This window comes from Mus musculus, chromosome 14 (assembly GCF_000001635.26).
Source record: "Mus musculus strain C57BL/6J chromosome 14, GRCm38.p6 C57BL/6J".
NCBI classification, from domain to species: Eukaryota; Metazoa; Chordata; class Mammalia; order Rodentia; family Muridae; genus Mus; species Mus musculus.
The window spans coordinates 5,565,645-5,587,631 of record NC_000080.6 but is presented as its reverse complement, the minus strand read 5'-3'; the positions used below and the strand labels follow the sequence as shown (position 1 = coordinate 5,587,631).

General features: G+C 43.4%; 3 long non-coding RNA genes and 1 pseudogene across 5 annotated transcripts in view; 3 read left to right on the top strand and 1 right to left on the bottom strand.

Annotated features, from left to right (window-relative positions):
* Positions 1–1,580: 1,580 nt before the first annotated feature.
* Gm41086 lies at positions 1,581–9,495 on the top strand. The gene is made up of 2 exons (XR_874113.2): positions 1,581–1,640; positions 9,434–9,495. It is a non-coding gene; the product is annotated as a predicted gene, 41086 (long non-coding RNA).
* A 2,394-nt stretch (positions 9,496–11,889) lies between these two features.
* Positions 11,890–13,211, bottom strand: Gm46465. Its single transcript, XR_001781355.2, has 2 exons — positions 13,041–13,211; positions 11,890–12,376 (listed from the first exon to the last, which is right to left on the bottom strand). It is a non-coding gene; the product is annotated as a predicted gene, 46465 (long non-coding RNA).
* A 53-nt stretch (positions 13,212–13,264) lies between these two features.
* The window catches only part of Gm26893, a 39,421-nt gene continuing 30,698 nt past the window's right edge, over positions 13,265–21,987 (top strand). For all 3 annotated transcript variants that reach the window (XR_003950951.1, XR_003950950.1, XR_003950949.1), the window contains exon 1: positions 13,265–13,436. This is a non-coding gene — a long non-coding RNA (predicted gene, 26893). The remainder of the gene's footprint in view (positions 13,437–21,987) is intronic.
* Positions 19,703–20,922, top strand: Gm8266 (predicted gene 8266; annotated as a pseudogene).

Here is a 21,987-nt window from a genome sequence, read left to right as displayed (position 1 = left end):
CTATTCCTATACCATGCCTGCCTGGACACTGCCATGCTCCTGCCTTGATGATATTGGACTGAACCTCTGAACCTGTAAGCCAGCCCCAATTAAATGTTCTCCCTCTGTTGCCTTGGTCAAGGTGTCTCTTCATAGAAATGAAACCCTAACTAAGACAGTATGTCTGACTACATACATGTCTTATTGTTTTTTTGAGATAGGGCCTTACAAGATAGGCCAGGCTATAGTCAAATTTACCATCCTCTTGCCTCAGCCTTCTGAGCAGTATAATTAAAATACCCATTGCCAGCTTGTACAATGTTTTCAATTAAGAAAATGCCTAGACACTTTTCAAATGTCTCAAGTAAAGCAATGTCCATTTTAGTATGCAAATACTTTAGTGTATCATGAAATATTTACAAAAAGTATTTCAAACAAGGTTAATTTCTTAAACTCTGGCCTTTTGTTAGTTTCGTTTTGAGACAGAGTTTGATGTAGCCCAGGCTGGCCTGGGACTCCCTTTGTAAATGAGGAGAGCCTTGCAGCACTGATCCCCTGCCTATATGCCCTGAGCATTAGAATTACAGGTGAGTGACACTGCACCTTGTTTCTATGCAATACTGGGAACTAAATCCAGAGCTTCATGCATGCTAGCAAAGCAGTCTACCAGTGAGCTGCATCCCCAGCCCAAACTGTTCTGCACTGTTCACTGCCTGCCAAACAGGGGAATGACCCCGGGGATCTTCAATGGGAAATAAAGTGAGTGGGCTTTGTTCCAATGATAATATTCACATTGCAAGTATTTTATAACTATGCAGTCATTCATGGAAAGATATTTGTGTGTGTGTGCGCACGCGCGTGCACATCACAAGGACATATTCGATGAGGTCAAGAACAGCTGTCTTCTTCTTCCTCCTCCTCCTCCTCCTCCTCCTCCTCATCCTCTTCTTCTTCTTCTTCTTCTTCTTCTTCTTCTTCTTCTTCTTCTTCTTCTTCTTCTTCTTCTTCTTCTTCTGAGACAGGATTTCTCTGTGTAGCCCTGGCTTTCCTGGAACTTACTTTGTAGACCAGGCTGGCCTCAAACTCAGAAATCCACCTGCCTCTGCCTCCCAAGTGCTGGGATTAAAGGCAGGCATCACTATGACCTGCAGCTGTCTTCTTTAGTCACTTTGCTCTTTAATTTTTGGACAAGGTTGATCCTTAAACCTGAATGTCTGATTGGCTTGGCCAACAACTCATGGGGATCCTCCTGTGAATGCCTCCCCAGCACCTGTCTTTTATCAAATGTGGTAGAGGGGTCTTAATAAGAATGACTGCCCCCATCCCTGACCCCTCCCTACCCCCACTCCACACAAGCATGCCCCCAGTCTATGGAAGGTAAACACTTGGTCCTCAGTCAGTGGCACTATTTGGGAAGGAATTAGGAGTTTCTTTCTGGAGGAAGTACCTCACTGGGGGAGGGGGCAGGGTCTAGGAATTTAAAACTTCACACTGCTCTCAGTTGGCTCTCTCTGTTCCAAGTCTTCAGTGCATCATGCTGCAGCTTCCTGCTTCTACTGCTATGCCTGCCTCATGCAGCCATGCCTCCCCACCAGGATGACCTCTTATGCTTCTGGAAGTAAAAGCCCCAAAACAATCTTCTATAAGCTCTCCTGGTCAAGGTATTTTTATCACAGCAACAAAAAGGCAACAAAGACACATGAGTATTGGGGATGCGCCTCAGTTCCTCCACTTACACAGCAAGCACCTTACAGTCCGAGTCCTTGCTCCTCCCCTCAAATATTTTCAAGTTTTATGAACAACACACTCACCTGTGGGCCATACACCTACCTACACAACTCGATCAGGAGCACATTTACACATGTATATGTAAGCATGTAGTATGTATAAGTGTGTGAATGCAGAACTAAATGCACTAATAGTAATCCTAACCCGTCATACTTAGAGTGTCTTGATGTATCTTCAGGATGACTGAGAAAACACTGTTAGTGTGGCCTCAAAACCAACTAAGCCTTAGCCAAATCTGGGGCCTGCGCCTCTATTCAAGCCTCTCTCACCTTATACTCCTAGGGAGAAGATGAGGAAATATCTTCATTCTCCTAAGGGTGCTTCTCTTCTTACCTGGATAATTCCCAAAGACTAGGAACCCACTGTTACCTTTAGTAGCTCTACTTAAATTACCTCCTCCACAGACCTCACCTTCTCCCCTCAGGAGCAGTATGTGAGCTAAGAGCCACCATGATGGGCACAACAGCACAAGTTACAGCCTGGAATGCCACAGTGATGGGCACCACAGCACAAGTTACAGCCTGGACTGCAGGAGGTGGGCCGTGAGGCAGAGGCCCACTAGTCTTAGCAACTTAATACTCTGACTTCAGATGTTTGAGCAGAAAACCACTTTTTATAAATACTGACATATGAGCCAGTATAAAATGCAGATTTCCTGATATTCTGATATGAATATCAGAAGCAGTATTCCAAAACTTGATAATTAGCCATAATCATGGCAAATGTTTGTCAGAAAGTCCAAAAAAAAAAAAAAACAACAACAACAACAACAACAAACCCAAACACCTTTAATCCCAGCACTCAGGAGTCAGAGGCAGGCAGATTTCTGAGTTTGAGGAGAGCCTGGTTTACAAAGTGAGTTCCTGGACAGCCAGGGCTATACAGAGAAACGCTGTCTCAAAAAACCACAACAACAACAAAACAAAAACAAACAAACAAAAATATTTTCTTAGATTTATTGTAGCCGTCATAAACATGTTTTATCCAAAAATTAAACATTACAATGTTTCATGTTCATTAAGCCAACAACTTAATAGTGCCCTCTATCAAATTTTTTGTTCAATCTTACTTCCTCAGTTCAATTTATGCCATCCCTAATTTTTTTTCAAATGGCATGAATCTTACAAGCCGATATTGATATTAATAGGCATGGAATTTTGACCATTGCATATAAGTATATGATGTGCCATTTTTGAAACCTGCCATTTTTCTCTTTAATTCACTTTTTCAGGTTTGTTTGTTCGTTTTGTTTTGTTTTGTTTTTTATGACACGGGGTTTCTCTGCATAGTCCTGGCTGTCTTGGAACAACCTTTGTAGACCAGTCTTGAACTCAGAAATCTGCCTGCCTCTGCCTCAGGAGTGCTGGGATTAAAGGCTTGTGCCACCACTGTCCGGCCAGGGTTTTGTGTCTTTTGGTTTGTTTATTTTTGTTTTTGTTTTGTTTTGTTTTGAAAAATTTTTCACAAGTTAAAAGTATGGTTAGCTTTAGTTTTCAAAAAATCATATTCAGAAAAATTACAAATGCCATGAACTTCAAATCCGTCTCCATTAAACAGTAGTTCCAAGATGTCTGAGTAAACATGGCTGAAGCAACCTTTGACTCTGGTAACTGAAGTCATTGTCATGTATACATCTACTGAATTTTAGATGCCAGCACATGCTCAAACAAACACTAATCCAAATTGTTTCCATGTAAGACTCCCATAAGCCTTAGGCAGCTAATTGTCATGAAATGACTGTAGATGAATTGCTTTTGCAAATCTGTTACTAGAGGGAGCATCCACTAATTTAATCATTTTCCTCCTCAAAATCTTGCTTTAACTCCTCCACCAACGACAGTCTAGGTGTTGAAGACTTCTAAACTAAGAAGAATGTTAAAATATCTAAGTCCCTTAACATCCAGTAGCCTCTGCCTTCATTATTAAAGGAAAGCTCAACTTTGAGACTAATCAGCACAAAAATGCCACAAAAGCACTACCACACCCTGAAATACCCTAAAGAAATTAATTTGTGATGAACCACCATGGATGTCTGAGCCCTACACTTTGAGGGAACCTGCAACACAGAAGCCTGGGCAGCCTGTGGGCACAGCACACCAGGGAAACTGACTGAGAGACTCAAGCTGCTCAGCTTGCTGTGGGTGGGAAAGCACAGTGGCTGGCAGAATACAGCTTCCAGCAGGGCTTCCATAGCATGCAGCTCATGGGTGAACAACCAAACTCCCTTTAAGTTTCCTAGGTGGCATCTCGCCACCAAGCTCTAACTGTGCTTCAAGATGCTTGCTATGATGGCTAGACAAGTGTTCCAGAACACACCATAGATATCTCTTCAACACACCTCAGGAATCCCTAGAGCACCTTCCAGTCCTCTGCGCCAGGCCACGCCCCATCCAGGCCGCCCCTCCCCCCCCCCCCCGGCCCCCTGCACCACTCTTCTGGATACCACTTCCAGGGATCTCCCAGAGCATTCCCTCTGCCCACAGCCCTCTCACAGGTCCACGCCCGAGCCTTACCTTGGTCCCCATCTGTTCAGAGGTGGACACTTTATGGATCAGCTTCTGGGGCCCCTCCTGTTCCAATTCACTGTAGGATGAATCCTCTCCAGGTCCTGCAGCAGTGGGGCAAACCACACTGGCCCCAGGGACAGCTCCTCCTGCGAAGCCCTGAGGGTGGTGCTGGCTGCAGGCCCAGGCATCCTCTCTGATTCCTGCAGGGACACAGCAGTGCCCCAGGGGCTGTGGTCAGCTGCTGGGCTCTGCCTGAAAGTTTGAGCCCTGCCCCTAGCTAGCACCATCTTCTGTGATCCCCTCCGCGCAGCACCCTGGACCCGGGACCCTGGATCACAAGCCTCCCCTGCCTAGACCTCTTGGGTCCTCTGTGCACTTCACGCCTGGGCACCCAACCTTGGGATGTTCTGGTGTTGCTGACCCAGGATATGACCAGCACCAGAATGAGATGACAGATGTCGAGATAAACCTCGAAGGACCGCCCTCTCACTCTTCCTAGGGTCTGGAGGGCTCAGAGGAAATGGAGAGTAGAGATAGGCAGGGGCATGATGCAGCAGGCCAGGCAGTGGAGATCCTCCTCCCCTTGTAATAGGCAGCAGGAGTGAGGAGAAGGCTCCTGAGGGAAAGGGGGACATGGAGCTATCTCCTATGTTCTGGGGTGCACTCTGAACCCCGAATCCCTCCACATGCTCGGACCACAAGGTACCATTCCAGCTAAGTAAAAGTTCCCTCTGCACAGGAGAAGAACTGGGTCTTACGGACCCTCACTCAGCACCATTGCTAGGACCTTACCTCCCACCTCTGCCTGGGGGTTCCGGTCCTTTAGGCCACCTCTACAGTGCTGTTTAGTTTCGGGCCCACCCCCATCTGGCGCATTAGGTAGAGAAGAGCATTTTCTGGGAGGTTCAGCTCTGCTCTGAGAGCTTTTGGTTCAGAAAGAGTGATTCCCTTTGGCTAACAGGAAGCTGGGAAGAGCATGGTGAGGACTCAGAAACAAGAGAGGACATGCATGCAGCCCAAGATGACAATATGCCAAAATAAATGTCTAGGCTAAAGCGCCCATCCAGAATGCCTGGAAGAATGCACCGAACTACGTGAACAAAGTATAAAGTAAAGAATATATATACACACATCCACAGGAGAGAATACCACTCCCTGGTCCAGACTAAAGTCTGAGGAAAGAGAATCCACAGGCTGGAGCCTCAGCTCCCAGGCTTCCCTGGCCAGCTGCTTCAGCACAGCCACAGGGAAGAGCTACGTTGCAGCAGCAGTGCACAATGCACATTCAACCTCAAAATCCTACACAGGTGGGGAAGAGGGGCTGAGGGAGAGGGTAGGAAAAGGACAGGCTTCCTGCTGTCCACCTTAGAAAACTTCACAGTGCTGTTAGTGATTTTCCAATGGTGAATTCTCTACCGACTTGGTGGGGGGTTCTCAGTAGAGCAATCCTTTTAGCACAGAGACAGCCTCTCTTGTGCGTCAGTTATTCCCTTTAGCGAGGGAAATCACGGGGTGAAATGGACTTCAAAAGTCCGTCTGGCCCTATAATATGAACTTCTGTACCTACAAGTACACACTGCCAAGAACTTTCTAAGAAACAATAGCATTAAATGGCCTTGTTTGGAGATCCAGATCAGTGCCTAGAGTACAGAAAGCCTATACATGGCCAAAACCAAAATAATGCCCTTTTATTGACCTTTGTCTTAGTCTGACTATTTGGTCACAGACAAGTCAAGACAAAGACCCCTAGTAAAAGGCCTAACGCAGTTCAGACTTTTCCTTTTAATGTAAAGAAGACAGAGGGCACAAGCTGGGACCAAAATGTGATTATGATTCTAATGTTCTCTTCCCCACACTCTATATAGTGAAAGGTCACTTTGGCAGCTATCCTGTATTTCAACCTACACATTAAACTTCCAGGTTTTATATAGCAACATTTCCCAGAATCCAGTCAAGGGTGACTGAAGTGAAAGGTGGTCTAAGGCCCATGCCTATTTGGTGAAGAAGACGGGTTCCATTTCTTACTCTTTCAAAGGATGCTGATTGCTTAAAGACACATTGCACAGCTTCACATCCAGGAACCAGGCAATTAATTCCTCAAAGTTCAGGTATCCATTACTTATAAAAACCTAGCCTTGCAGCCCGCTCTGATCAAAACAGAATTCAGTAGCCAGCTCCTAAGGCCTGTAGCTTTGAAAAGCAAAGCCAGTCTAAGCTGGTTCCTGCTAAGTAAATGACTGCAACTCTACAGCATCTGCAGCTGTAGAGGAAACCCAGGATGGGTGGAAATACTGTGTAGGCAAAGAAAGGAAAGCTGCCTCATTTCCCACTAAAGGCAGCTCAGGGGAAAAGCCTGGTGGAAGCCCATTGCTTCTGAGAAACTTTCAAGGAATCCCCAATTTAAAATAGTTTCTAACCTACTAACTGCTTTTCCTAGTTAAAAGCTTTCACAATGGTTCTCTGACCTAAGGGACATCCACTTGTCTTTTCTTTGTTCAGTTTGTTTCTTTGTCTTGAGGGAGTCCCCTAGCACACCTCAGGCCCAATCTGAATTGGCATTTATGGCAGGTCTCCAGCATCAAACTCTATTTCTCAATATGGCTACTACAATTTCAAATACATGGCATATTGTCTCATTTGGTTTATAAAAAGTTCCTTGACTTTCTTTAGTGTTTTAGAGTTTCAAATAATTTTTCCCCTGTTGCTCATGAATTCCCTTTTATTACTGTTACCTTGAGATCTTCATTGGTGAGCCATTGTTGTGCACAACTTTGGTTACAGAATTCCAGAGGCAGAGGCCAGCAGACCTCTGAAATGTGAGGCCAGCCTGGGCTATACAATAAAACTTCCATGTAGAACATATCACTAATCTTGTTGAAAGCTTGCGTGTTGGTGTTTAAGGTATGAGTGCTGCCAAGAGCTGGAAGCCAGTCTGGGCTACATTGTAACAGGCCCGCAAGGGCTACACAGCAAAATCTAGTTTCAAACAAACAAACAAACAAACAAAAGCAAGAAAGAGTCTTGGCCATACAGTCTAAAGATGCTACAGTCAGGGTTAAACAGAAAGGAGTAAAGCTGACCTCTCCAGTCAGTTTTCTACTTAATAAGGTGCCATACCACCACCCCCAAAGTACAAGAGACATGAGCCAAAGCTGATTAAAACTTTATGAACACTCTATTACTACTTACAGTTATTCTGAACTAATCAATTGCTCACAAGCAGAATCATGAGTCACTTAAAGTGTCTAATCCCATGTTCTACGGTTTTACCTTCAATTGTGATAGAACTTAAGAGTTATGTGTCATATCTTGAAAACCATGAGTGGGTACTTGAGAAGCCATGGTGCAGGGCTCATGTTCCTGATCAGTCCAGAACCAAAGGACTACAGATGGAACCAGCACAGACTGGAAGGCTGCCCTGGCAGCAATATGGAACTGACTCAGCAATCACTATGTATTCCATAGTCAGAACTTAACATTCAAAACGTTTGCCCTGGGTCAATTTTCTTAGTTGTTACGCCGATAACAAAACAATCCGTGAGCAACAGTGCTGTCGATTACAGGAACTTCTGTGGTCCTAGCCCACAAGGCCAAAGACTCAGCATCCAGGCAGAATGTGGAACTGTACAACCTCTAGCTTGTATTGTGGCCTTTTTGCTTTGAAACACTTCTCTTTCTAAGTGTCCATTAATTCTGGACTATTAACTGGTATACTGCCATCAGTTAATGCCAACAGGTACAGAACCATTTGAAAATAAAAACCAATTTTAGGCAATGAAGTATAGTCAAGCCTCCTTCCACTTAAGATATTTTGTAAATACTCCCACATTTTTTTTCCATTTTTTATTAGGTATTTAGCTCATTTACATTTCCAATGCTATACCAAAAGTCCCCCATAGCCACCCACCCCCACTCCCCTACCCACCCACTCCCCTTTTTTTTGGCCCTGGCGTTCCCCTGTACTGGGGCATATAAAGTTTGCGTATCCAATGGGCCTCTCCTTCCAGTGATGGCCGCCTAGGCCATCTTTTGATACATATGCAGCTAGAGTCAAGAGCTCCAGGGTACTGGTTAGTTCATAATGTTGTTCCACCTATAGGGTTGCAGATCCCTTTAGCTTCTTGGGTACTTTCTCTAGCTCCTTCATTGGATTACTCCCACATTTTTAAACTGAGTTAGAATTGTAACGACCTATCTGCTACCCACTCTCACCCACGATTAAGGACTGCTTTGCTAAATATCTTCCTACCTGCTCATTCTCAACAGCAAAACACTTTGATTCTCCTCACTTGTTTACTTTAGTGATGCTAGGGCAAGGCTTGCACTGACATATGCTCTGTCCCAGATCTACATCCCAGCCCCCATTCTTTTCTACTCTTTTCTCTGGATACAGAGTCTCAATATGTAGCTTATGCTGACTCTACAATCTGGGCCCTCTTTCCTCACCTAGTTTTTGTGAATACAGGTGTGCAGCACAACACCCAATTCCCCAAATACTTTTTGGGCTAAAATTTAAATTATGCCTATATTCACTAACACTGGAATATATTCCAAAGCTAGCACCAAAGAAAACTAAGAAACTTACTATGCTAGCAAGTATCTTCTTTAGGCTCAAGACTTAGCCAGAATAATGCTAAATAAACTAATATGTATCCAAATTTAGCTAATTAACTTAATTTCACTCCCTCACAGAGAGAATGGCAGGAAGTCCCAGAAAATCCCTTTTCTACACAGGAATCTCCAAGGAATCTTTTGTTTTTCTCTCCGAATATGAGAAATCAGGCCATCAAGGTTTAGGCTCCATCAGGAGAGAGAGGGAGAGAGAAGAGGGGAGAGGGGAGAGGGTAGAAGGGAGAGTGGGGAGGAGAGAAGGGAGAAGGGAGAGGGGGGAGGAGAGAAGGGAGAGGGGGGAGGAGAGAGAGGAGAGAAGAGAAAGCATAGTATGCCTTGGTTGAGTGGTGAAACAAAAAAGATCTATGAGTATTTTAACCTATATGTCTTTGACAATGCATTCCTATTGCATAGGAAGTCTTTCCATCCAGAAAATAAGCATCAGAGAGGTAGTCAACTGTCTTTTCAAAATAGGACAAGAGAAATATACTCTTCTGCATTTTGGCCAGAATAAACCTGGTAATATGCAAGACTTCTCTCTCTTTTAGGGGTGATGATCAGAATGGTCTCAAGCAACTCCAGAATTTCCACACCAAAGCAGAAGGCTTATGAACTCAAGGACCAAAAAGTCCAGCCAAGCAGCTATTGAAGCTAAAACTAAAGGCAGATTCATCAGTGCAGCCAAATCCCCACTGAAGCATTAAGTATAAGGTCGACAGGGAGCCTTTAAATTGTACCCAGATTCTGTGCCATTTCAAAGACTTTGGCATTTGTGCTAGGAAAGGGGACAGATTCTTCTTAAGTATGACACAGAAAGCTAAAACTAGTGATATTTTAGGTACTCACAGCCATGAAACTGTGCCAAGCATGCACAAGTCAAGTTCCGTCAGCATCTTAGCATGCTGGGTGATGAGGAAACCCTATGTCTCTGTTAAAGATTAGGACAGGGATAGAATTGTCTTCGGTGTATAAACATTCTTAATGTGCCATTTTCAGGTAAATAATCCCTGTTTCACTCCTGAGCTCAGACTCAGACTTCATGAAATTCATTTTCACATTAAATTTTTAAAAAGAGATCAAATTAGAAGAATTAGTTTGGGGTGGAAAGGGGATGAGCAGGCCTGGGAATTGCACGAGAGTGTACCAAAAGGTGAGTGTAACACAAGCACACCATAAACCTACATGAAAGTGTCCTAATGGAATCCATAGTATTCACAGTTAGAAAATCTAAATGAAAGCATTTATTTAAAAAAAAATATCAATGGTCATGATAAAGAGCACCCAAGATTAAATTCTGGCCTCCAAATACATTCATGGGCAACAACAAAAATAACCATGCACACACATACACAAATAAAGATAAAACCCATAAGGCAGGTGTAGTAAAATGTCATATAAACAAATATCCACAGACCAGAGGGAACTTACATCTTCCTCCACCTTCAGGGCTCTCGCCATGACACAGAGTCTTGTTTATGTGTTTGTCTGTGTGGATGTATGTTTCCTATGTGGGATATCCATGAAGGTCAGAAGAGGGATCAGATCGCCAGACCTGGAGTTACTAAATATTGTGTACTATTTCTACTTGGGTGCTAGAAAAGAACCTGGCCTCAGAGAATAGCACTAGGCACTCTTTACTGCTAAGCTCTCTCCATAGCCCAGAAAGTGTTGATACAATAAAAATTTAGGTTCTGCTTACTTATTCATAAATACCAGATTGTTTTCACTGAAAGCATAATCATTTCCCTCACTAAAGATTTATGTTCAACTCATGGCAGCAGATAGTGCATGGAGAAAATCCTGGATTGTCTGGAGAATGGAAGCCAGGACTGCTGAGAATGCTCTCCACCTGCACATGGAATATGACTGTGCATTTTTATTTTCTGGTTGTGAGATAAAACTCAGGACTTTGTGTGAGTGAAACAATTATCACACAGTACATGCCAGGTCTGTAAGCCCTTTCTATCACCAGCGTTACAAGGTACACAGCATGATGGGCCTGACTGTCCTTTGGGAAACACGCACAATGGCACTTGAAAATGGCTTACAGAATTTTCAAGGATTAGACGGGATCAACTAGCCAAAGGCAGTTCAAACAGGTAATTCTCAGTCTGATAACCCTACCAATCTCAGTGTCTGCTCACCCTTCACAAAGAACTGGACTGTGAGAAACAAGTGTAACTAGTTCTACTTTTCCAGAAAAACAAATAAACAAACAAACAAACACACAAACACCCCTTTCCTCTGGCAAGATAACCAAATGATTTTGAAAGATGCCCATTGTCATAACAGGGCTCATTTTGTTCTCCAGGCTCCTTTACAAATACCGCTTAAAATAATTATAAAGAGAAATTTACAGAAAGGTCTACTCAAATTGTCTGCTTCTTTCTGATTAAATGGCTTACTTCCTAGGTATTAAATTTTATCTGGCTAAAACAGATGCATATTTTTCTCTGTCTCACTTCTTTACACATCTCAATGTCCCTCCATGGATGTCAAGGTTAACTGCAGTGGATTCCGGGAACCTTAAAATTCAGCCACCATACTTTACTCATTCTCCTACAGCCAGGGGGAAGACAGTGACCTAAATATTAGCCTTACAGGCTCCCCATCATCCTGTACCTCAACATGAATCAATAGTTTGATTGATTCCACTAAAAAAATGGGGAATGTAATAGAAAAAATTAGCTCCATGTAAAAATGAGTTTCAGATCAAGTTGGTATGCAAAAAAAATTATAAGTTAAAGAAAACGCAGAAAAGAAAGTAGAAAATGAATGCAAAGCAAAAGAAAGGGAGTCAGCAAAACCTTGTGCTTAGGCTAAGGATTTTTCACCATAGGATGTTTCTACCAGGGCACTAAGCTTAATTCATGAGCAGTTGAGTCTTGACAGCTATTTAATGAGGTGGTTGATGTCAGAGCTACCTGGCTCATTTCCCAAAATTGTTTTCCTTTCCCATTATTGTGTATTTGTTAATATAAAATATTAACCAGACATTCATTCTGCTTCTGTAATTTCATTTATCTGATGATTTTTCAGAAAAAAAAATACAGTGCCTCATAGAGCAGAAATTCTTGAGTTGAGGCTGTTGTGGTGTGTTCCTTTAATAACCCAAGTCCATGTTTTCTTTTGTAAAGCACCTAAGACTTGCAGAGAATAATTGGGACTCAGCCACAATCACTAAGTTTTTCCCATGGTATACAACAACTTCCTCAGTTATTTTTTCTTGAACCACAATATCTTAGGAACTGGAAGAGGCATTATGCACAGTTAAGAGCAAATCTAGAAGAGCTAGGAGACTGAGCTCAAGAAAGCCAAAAGGAATCTTGAACAGCCCCAAAATAAAAAGGCCCAAGTAATCCTAAAATGGATTAGTGGGGAATCAAAATATAGGAATTCAGCTCCTGGCATTAATTCCAGCCTTGCTTGTTGCAGCCTTTTGATGCAAAGGGATAGAAGATCCTCCCAGGTCCTGATGGCTCCAGAGGACCCTATAGCAGGGGCGACCACAAGAGGGAAGGCAAGGTTTTATTATTGTTCCCAGGGATCCTCAGAATAGAAGTAAGAATTCTTGTATAAGCATCAGTTCCTCCTATGTATAGGATGAGTAAGGTGTCACCCATGCCATAGAGATGGAGAAGTGGCTTTAACTAGATACTTGCTAACTCACCATACGCTACAAAGAAAAAGGGAGACCAGAGAGGTGACCTCTGGTCAAAGACTTGTCTACCTCTTGCTAAACTGTTGAGCCCAAGATACCCTTCAGGTAGCAGATGAACTGTCTTCTCCAGGGCAGCATGAAGGTCCTGGAAGTGGTCCTGCTACATGCCCAGGAGACAGTAGAGCAATATCTCTGCTTTGGTGCCTACTACCTCCTGTTCCTGCTGTGACTGCTCACAGAAGCTCAATAGTATGGTGTACTGCAGCACCCTGTTCATGGCCTTTACCTGTGTCGTGGCATGGGCAAGGCTCTGTAAATACTATATGAGCCATTCCTTGCTCTGTGGCTCCCTGTTGGTGTCATTTTCCCTCTCTGTACATGGCCAGATAGCATCAGGGCTTAGTGAGGGCAGCAGAGTGACACAGACTGAATTGGGCCTTCAGGCTAGGGAACTGTAAATAGGAAGGCTATGTGATTGATAGGCTGGAACTAACCTCCTGCATCACTGGTAATAAGGCATGATCATGGAATGCCTCTTCCTCTGCTTCCTCTTTCTGGCAAAACCAAGTTAGCTGAGGTTGTAACCATACTTGAAGAGAAGAGACAAAAATGGAGAAGGCAGAGGTGGTGACCACTCCATCCTAGGTCCTGCCACAGATGGGCTTGACCCCTCCTGCTCCACTTCCAGTTGACTATCCCACTTCAAACTTCTATTTCAGTTGGGATTAGAGGAGGGTAAAGTCACTGAAGCCCAACAGTTCCCAGAATTCTGACACGGAGGCATGTGCCTATGAGATCTTCTTTTCAGGCATCCATCCTTCCTGGCCCACCTTCAGTACTGAGGAATTACAGCAGAAAACATGAAGAATTGGTGCTTGCTGACTTGCCTGGTAGGTTCATCTTCAGATCTTATCCTCATACCACCCATGACCATTTGCTCAGGTAATGGTAACTCCCACAGTCTCCTGGGTGCTCCTACCCAGTTATCAACGAGACATGACTGTATCACAGGTATGCCCAAAGGCCAACTTTGTAAAAGACAGTTACTCCACTGAGACACTTGATTTCAGGTGATACCATACAAACAACAGGTTTAGACAATGGAGGTGACTGCTATCATGGAACCGTAGCTTTACACAGACTGCCTGGCTTTCCCCTCTCCCTTACACCTCGATAACTTCTGTCTGGCTGACCAGTACTTATCCTGACAGCAACCACAGATCCGAAGTCATCACTCAGATTCTCATCTTATGTCTTCTTAGGAATAATAGACATCCTGATGATGATGGGATGGACACAGTGGGAAAGGGAAGGAAAAGTGACATTGGACACTGATTTGGTTTGTGATGAGAAATAACTAAGTTCCATGAAAAACAAGTATAGATACAGAAGAGAAACATAGTCTCTGAATAACAGTCAAAGGAGAGTGAAGAGAATTAGTTTGTGTTCCTAGAAATCTTCTGAATAATCCAGTGAGGCAGCATGGTTGGTGAGATTGTCTCACATTCTGTGCAGTGGTGCATAGTACTTTTGTTCAGTCCTTTATAAGATGCTTTTAGTGTCACTGGAAACTAGCTGACAGAAACTGGGAACATATTTAGTGCTTTAGTGTTGATTTTAACAATGACCTTGGCAGAAACTCCTTTCTGTCAGTATTAGAGATTTAGATATGTGAGGTTGAGGAGTTCCCCAGTTAAAGAATTTCTTTTTTTTATTAGATAATTTCTTTACTTACATTTCAAATGTTATCCACTTTCCTCATTTCCCCTCCAAAAACCCCCTATCCCATCCCCTCTCCCCTTGCTCACCAACTTGACTACTCCCAATTTTCTGTCCTGGCATTCCTCTACACTGGGACATCAAGACTACACAAGACCAAGGGCCTTCTTCCCATTGATGTCTGACAAAGGCATCCCCTGCTACATATGTGGCTGCAACCATGGGTCCCTCCAAGTGTACTCTTTGGTTGGTAATTTAGTCCCTGGGAGCTCTGGGGGAACTGGATGGTTCATATTGTTGTACCTCCAGTGGAGCTGCAAACCGATTCAGCTCCTTGGGTCCTTTCTCTAGCTCCTCCATTGGAGACCCTGTGCTCAGGCCAGTGTTTGGCTGAGAGCATCCACCTCTGCATTTATCAGGAGTCTCTCAGGTGACAGCTATATGAGGTTCCTGTCAGCAAGCACTTGTTCGCAACCACAATAGTGTCTGGGTTTGTTGATTGTATATGGAATGGATGCCCAGGTGGGGCAGTCTGTGAATGGCATTTCCTTCAGTCTCTGCTTCACAGTTTGTCTCTGACTGTCCTCCCATGGGGATTTTGTTCCTGCTTCTAAGGAGGACCGAAGGTTCCACACTTAAATCGTCCTTCTTGAGCTTCATGTTGTCTGTGAATTATATCTTAGATATTCCGAGCTTCTGAGCTAATATCCACTTATCAGTGAGTACATACCATGTGTGTTCTTTTGTAATTGGGTTACCTCACTCAGGATGATATTTTCTAGTTCCATCCATTTGCCTAAGAATTTAATGAAGTCAATGTTTTTAATAACTGAGTAGTACTCCATTGTGTAAATGTACCACATTTTCTGTATCCATTTCTCTGTTGAGGGACATCTGGGTTCTTTCCAGCTTCTGTCTACTATAAATAAGGCTGCTATGAACATAGAAGAGCATGTGTCCTTATTACATGCTGGAGCATATTTTGGAACTATGACCAGGAGTGGTATTGCTGGGTCCTCAGGTAGTACTATGTCCAATTTTCTGAGGAACAGCCAAACTGATTTCCAGAGTCATTGTACTAGTTTGCAATCCCACCAGTAATGGAGGAGTGTTCCTTTCTCCATATCCTCACCAGCATCTGCTGTGACCTGAGTTTTTTATCTTAGCCATTCTGACCTGTGTGAGGTAGACTCTAAGGGTTGTTTTATTTTGCATTTCTCTGATGATTAAGGATGCTGAACACTTTTTCAGGGGCTTCTCAGCCATTCAGTATTCCTCAGGTGAGAATTCTTTGTTTAGCTCTGGGCCCCATTTTATAATTGGGTTATTTGTTTCTCTGGAGTTTAGCTTCCTGAGTTCTTAGTATATATTGGATATTAGGCCTCTATGGGACGTAGGATTGGTAAAGATCTGAACCCAATCTGTTTGGTTGCTGTTTTGTCCTATTGACAGTGTCATTTGCCTTACAGAAGGTTTGCAATTTTATGAGGTCTCATTTGTCAATTCTTGATCTTAGAGCATAAGCTATAAGTGTTCTATTTAGGAAAATTTCCCCTATGCCCATGTGTTTAAGGCTCTTCCCGACTTTATTTTCTATTAATTTCAGTGTATCTGGTTTCATGCGGAGGTCCTTGATCCACCTGGATTTGAGCTTTATACAAGGAGAAAAGAATGGGTCAATTTGCATTCTGCTACATGCTAACCGACAGTTGAACCAGCACCATTTCTTGAAAAATGCTGTCTTTTTTCTGCTGCATGTTTTTACCTCCTTTGTCAAAGGGCATTGTCTTTTTCAGTGAGAGAAGCCCTTCCCTGTTCTGAACCCTCCTTTACCATATGCAAAGACACACATTATATCCATGACTGCTCAGCCATGTGCCCATCCTTTTATTCAGGCTGAATTGGTACTTCCCTTATCCCCCAGGTCCTACTGTGTCCTTTTTTGTTTTCTTTCAGAAAGAAATCAATACCTCCTTGTAGATACTGGGCAACAGCACTGCATCCCTGGCACTTTACAACCTGATTTCTGACAATAACTCAATGTGGAAATTGATTCTCTGGAACGACTAGATGACCCAGTCATTTAGGGTGCGAGCTGATCTTACAGGATACCTCAGTTTGGTTCTCATCACCCACATCAGACAGCTCAGTTCTGCCTCTATCCCCAGCTCTGGGGAATTTACAGTCTCTTGTAGCTTCCAGGGCACCGGCACATTAAAATAATAGAATAGAAGAAAGTCTACTCACTACCACTCACCTGAAGTCACCTCAGAGGTCCCTGCTTCCTACACCCTCTGCCACTTCTAGTTTAACCCTCACAACATCTTCCTTTCTTTCTCTTACCGTTTCACCCTGCACTGGCCCTATGTCTCTATAACCAGCTCCTGTCATGCACCTATCTTCCCCTGTACCTCTCTTCCTACACAGAAATCATTTCAAATCTCTACTGGATATTAATTGGCTAGCTCCTCAAGCTGTTTACTTAACTTTTCCTGAGCTTGCAGTTCTTTTTTTTTAATTAGGTATTTTCTTCATTTATATTTCCAGTGCTATCCCAAAAGTCCCCCATACCCTCCCCCTCCACTCCCCTACCCACCCACTCCCACTTCTTGGCCCTTGCATTCCCCTGTACAGAGGCATATAAAGTTTGCAAGACCTATTGGCCTCTCTTTCCAGTGATGGCCAACTAGGCCATCTTCTGATACATATACAGCTAGACACACGAGCTCTGGGAGGTACTGGTTAGATCATATTGTTGTTCCACCTATAGGGTTGCAGACCCCTTTAGCTCCTTGTGTACTTTCTCTAGCTCCTCCACTGGGGGCCCTGTGATCCATCCAATATCTGACTGTGAGCATCCACTTCTGTGTTTGCTAGGCCCTGGCATAGCCTCACAAGGGACAGCTATATCAGGGTCTTTTCATCAAAATCTTGCTAGTGTGTGCAATGGTGTCCGCGTTTGGAGGCTGATTATGGGATGGATCCCTGGGTAGGGATGTCTCTAGGTGGTCCATCCTTTCATCTCAGCTCCAATCTTTGTCTCTGTAACTCATTCCATGGGTGTGTTGTTCCCAATTCTAAGAAGGAGCAAAGTGTCCACACTTTGGTCTTCAATCTTCTTGATTTTCATGTGTTTTGCAAATTGTATCTTATATCTTGGGTATTCTAAGTTTCTGGACTATTATCCACTTATTAATGAGTACATATCATGTGAGTTCTTTTGTGATTGGGTTACCTCACTCAGGATGATGCCCTCCAGGTCCATCCATTTGCCTAGGAATTTCATTAATTCATTCTTTTTAATACCTGAGTAGTACTCCATTGTGTAAATGTACCACATTTTCTGTATCCATTCCTCTGTTGAGGGGCATCTGGGTTCTTTCCAGCTTCTGGCTATTATAAATAAGGCTTCTATGAACATAGTGGAGCATGTGTCCTTCTTATAGGTTGGAATATCTTCTGGATAGATGCCCAGGAGAGGTATTGCGGGATACTCTGGTATACTATGTCCAATTTTCTGAGAAACCACCAGACTGATTTCCAGAGTGGTTGTACAAGCTTGCAATCCTACCAACAATGGAGGATTGTTCCTCTTTCTCCACATACTTGCCAGCATCTGCTGTTACCTGAATTTTTGATCTTAGCCATTCTGACTGGTGTGAGGTGGAATCTCAGGGTTGTTTTGATTTGCATTTCCCTGATGATTAAGGATGCTGAACATTTTTTCAGGTGCTTCTTAGCCATTCAGTATTCCTCAGGTGAGAATTCTTTGTTTAGTTTTGAGACCCATTTTTAATGGGGTTATTTGATTTTCTGGAGTCCACCTTCTTGAGTTCTTTATATATGTTGGATATTAGTCCCCTGTCTGATTTAGGATAGGTAAAGATTCTTTTCCAATCTGTTGGTGGCCTTTTTGTCTTATTGAGAGCCTGCCGTTCTTTATTACACCTTGGTGGTACACACCTCTGCTTACTAGAATCTTTAGGAAATTAAGTGATAGGACTAATATAATGACATTGACAAGGTACACCATCTGGCAGTCACAGGAAACTCACTAATACAGGACTCATGCAGGCAATTTCAACTGCTCCAAAAGTTTGACTGGTAGGTTGCCTTTGCAATACACCAGCTGGGTATTATCCTGTAACCCTCTATCCTTCTATTCTCTTTTGAGCAAAATAGAGTGACAACGACAATAGTAGCAGACTAGCGCTCATGCTAAGATGAATGCTATTGATAGACTTTCTCTGAGAGAGAAACTTCACAGAATCAGCTGGAAACTGAAGGAAAGAGATTATTATTATTATTATTATTATTATTATTATTTTCTTTATTTACATTTCAAATGTTGTCCCCTTTCCTAGTTTCCTCTCTGTAAATAGAGGCATAGAGGAAGAAAGAGTTTTATTTAGCTGGTTTTCAGGTAATAAGTGTGGGGATAGGAACTCTCCACCTTAATCTCTACCCTGTCATCCAAACACTGTCCCTTTAACTATGTAAGAAAACCCATGTGTAGACCTCAAGAAATCAGAAATCAGGGGTTTGTGGTGTGGGGTACATGTTATATACCAATAGATCTTTTTAAATGGCCCAACAAACATTTGAGGGAAATAATAAAAATGTTACCATTTTGTGGGGTAGTGGGCTGTGCACAGACAGCCTGGTCTCCAGTCGAACAAAGGTCTGGAACCCCAGAGACTAGATGGATGGTGATTTCCACCTACATGGGACGGAAGGTGTTCCATCATGTCTCCTGGCCTTCTGGCTCCTGTCAAAGTTACCATCCCCACAGCCCCCACAGGAGAGGTGTGTGGCTATCAGTCACGTAGGAGCAGCACCAAGCCTTCCCACAAATGAGAGGTACCTGCTGTCGAACCCTGAATCACCCCAAAAACTGTATATAAATCCTATCCAGGGAATTAAAGGTGCTCGAGAACTACTCTGTCATCTGAGTGTTATGTTCCAAGAGCTGTAACACTTGGGAAGAGATCTCTCCATCTGAGGTTCCACTGCACTCCTCACTGAATAGTCGGCTTCTCCTTGGCCCAGCCCAACCCAACTCAGTGCAAAGCAGCTCAGAGTTACTGAGTGACCTGGAAGGCATGGCAGAAACTTCATCTTTGCCTGCAATCACTTCCCTTGGCTGGAACCCTGGCATTAGGCCTGGCCAGAGATCTCCATGGAAAACCTCTGGTACCCAGACCCACATCATTGAGGATCACTTCTGGTGGACATGTTATATAGCAGCCTGAAGAAACAAGAGCCATAAATATACTTATTAACTAAATCCAATTCATGAAATGAAACCACCAGCAACAGGAGAATCAGAAGTGGAGAGGTAGGCCTACCCAAAGATTTCTCAGAGTCAATTGTTAAAGGACAAACAACTCTCGTTCTGTGTCCTTGTTCAGGAGTAGCCTCAATAAGAATGATCTAGCTCTATAAGCGGCATGTGGTGGCAAGATGCCTCACAGGAAATTCTCAGCTCCCAGGCATGGGTCATTGGGCTTCTTGCCTCACAGGCACAACAGCCGGCATCATGGGAAAATGAAGAGCCTCCCCAAGGATGACCCTTCCAAGCCTGTTCACCTCACAGCTTTTCTAGGCTACAAGGGTGCCATGACCCACATCGTCTGGGAAGTTGACAGGCCAGGATCTAAGGTGAACAAAAAAGAAGTTCTGGAGACTGTGACCATTGTGGAAACCCCACCAATGGTGGTTGTGGGCATTGTAAGATATGTTGAAACCCCACGAGGCCTCTGGACCTTCATGACTATATTTGTTGAGCATATCAGTGATGAGTGTAAAAGGCAGTTCTATAAGAAGTGGCACAAATCTAAGAAGACGACTTTTACCAAGTACTGTGAGAAATGGCAGGATGACACAGGCAAGAAGCAGTTGGAAAATGACTTCAACAGCATGAAGAACTATTGCCAGGCCATTCGCATAATTGTTCACACTCAGATGAGTCTGCTTCCTCTGTGCCAGAAGGCACACTTGATGGAGATCCAGGTGAATGGAGGCACTGTGGCTGAGAATCAAGACTGGGCCCAAGAGAAGTTGGAGCAGCAGGTTCCTGTAAACCAGGTGTTGGGGCAGGATGGGATGATTGATGTCATCAGCGTGACAAAAGGCAAAGGATACAAAGGGGTGACCAGTTGTTGGCAGACAAAGAAACTACCCCAAAAGACCCATCGAGGTTTGCACAAAGTTGCCTGGATTAGAGCCTGGAACCCTGCCTGTGCAGCCTTCTCTATGGCTCGAGCTGGACAGAAAGGCTACCATCACTGAACAGAGATTATCAAGAAGATTTACAAGATTGGTCAAGGATACCTCATTAAGGATGGTAAACTGATCAAGAACAATGCATCTACTGACTATGACCTGTCTGATAAGAGCATCAACCCACTGGGTGGCTTTGTCCATTATGGTGAGGTAACCAATGACTTCATCATGATCAAAGGCTGTGTGGTGGGGACCAAGAAGCGAGTGCTTACCCTTTGTAAGTCCTTACAGGTCCAGATCAAAAGTCAGGCCCTTGAGAAGATTGACCTGAAGTTCATTGACACCGCCTCCAAGTTTTGTCATGGTCATTTCCAGACCATGGAGGGGAATAAAGCATTCATGGGACCACTCAAGAAAGATCTCATTGCCAAGTTAAAAAAAAAAAAGAAGAATGATCTAGGACTGGAGCCCATGCCTCCAGGGCATCAAGGTTGTGGTGTTTTTGGATCCATCTCTTGGGCTCTGGCTATCAGGGCTTATTCACCTGTTTCTGAGGTGTCCCATGCTCTCTTTGGCAACACAATTACACTTGGCTCTTTGATGACTGTGGCCATTTCCCCATGTAAATAATCTATATGATGCTGTATTTCTTCATAAACCTGCTTGGATTAAGCCAAATTAGTAAAAGATCTGAAGACACAGATTCTATCTTCTCTATCCTTCTAAACTCCTGGCACCTCCCCATCAATAATTTGTCACTGATGTAGGATGTGCTGGTCCAGGTCAATCAGAAATAAAGAAAGGAAGGTTCAAAAACTCTCTGATGTCTCAGAAAGTGATGGCAGGTGGATGGCTTGCCAAAGCACTAATAATTATGCCTTCCTTAGAACTGCTACCACTGGGGTAGAAGCTGCAGTCTTCCTCCCTATATTGCCATGTAGAGAAAGTTGAGTTATAGTTGATTCCACTTCCCATGGCTAACTTAGTCACCATTCTACTGTTGTGAAGAGTCAGCATGGCCAAGGCAAGTCCTATTAAAGAATTTAATTGTGGGGTTGCTTACATTTTGGAGGATTAATCCCATAGTAAACATGGCAGAATGCATGATGTCAGGCTTGGTGCTGTATTTATCTGAAAACTGCATCCTAACAGAATGACCAGAGAGATGAAAAGGGACCAAAATGGGGTGTGAAAATCTCAAAGCCCACCTGCAGTGACACAATTCCTTCCAGAAGGTTGTATTTTCTCCACCAAGCCACACCACATAATCCTACTCTAATTGTCTCACTCCCTGAAGATTAAGCATATAGATACAGACACTTCTGTTGGGAATCTTTCTTCAAATCACCAAAATACCTTTGTTCGGAGTGCGGGAGAGATATAATCCTCAGTATAACCATCTAAACAGTGCCATGGATGGTGGTGTTTGGGGGGCATTGTTTTCTCAGTGAAATAGGAAAATTCTGATTACACATTTTTTTATGAGAAAGATGCTTT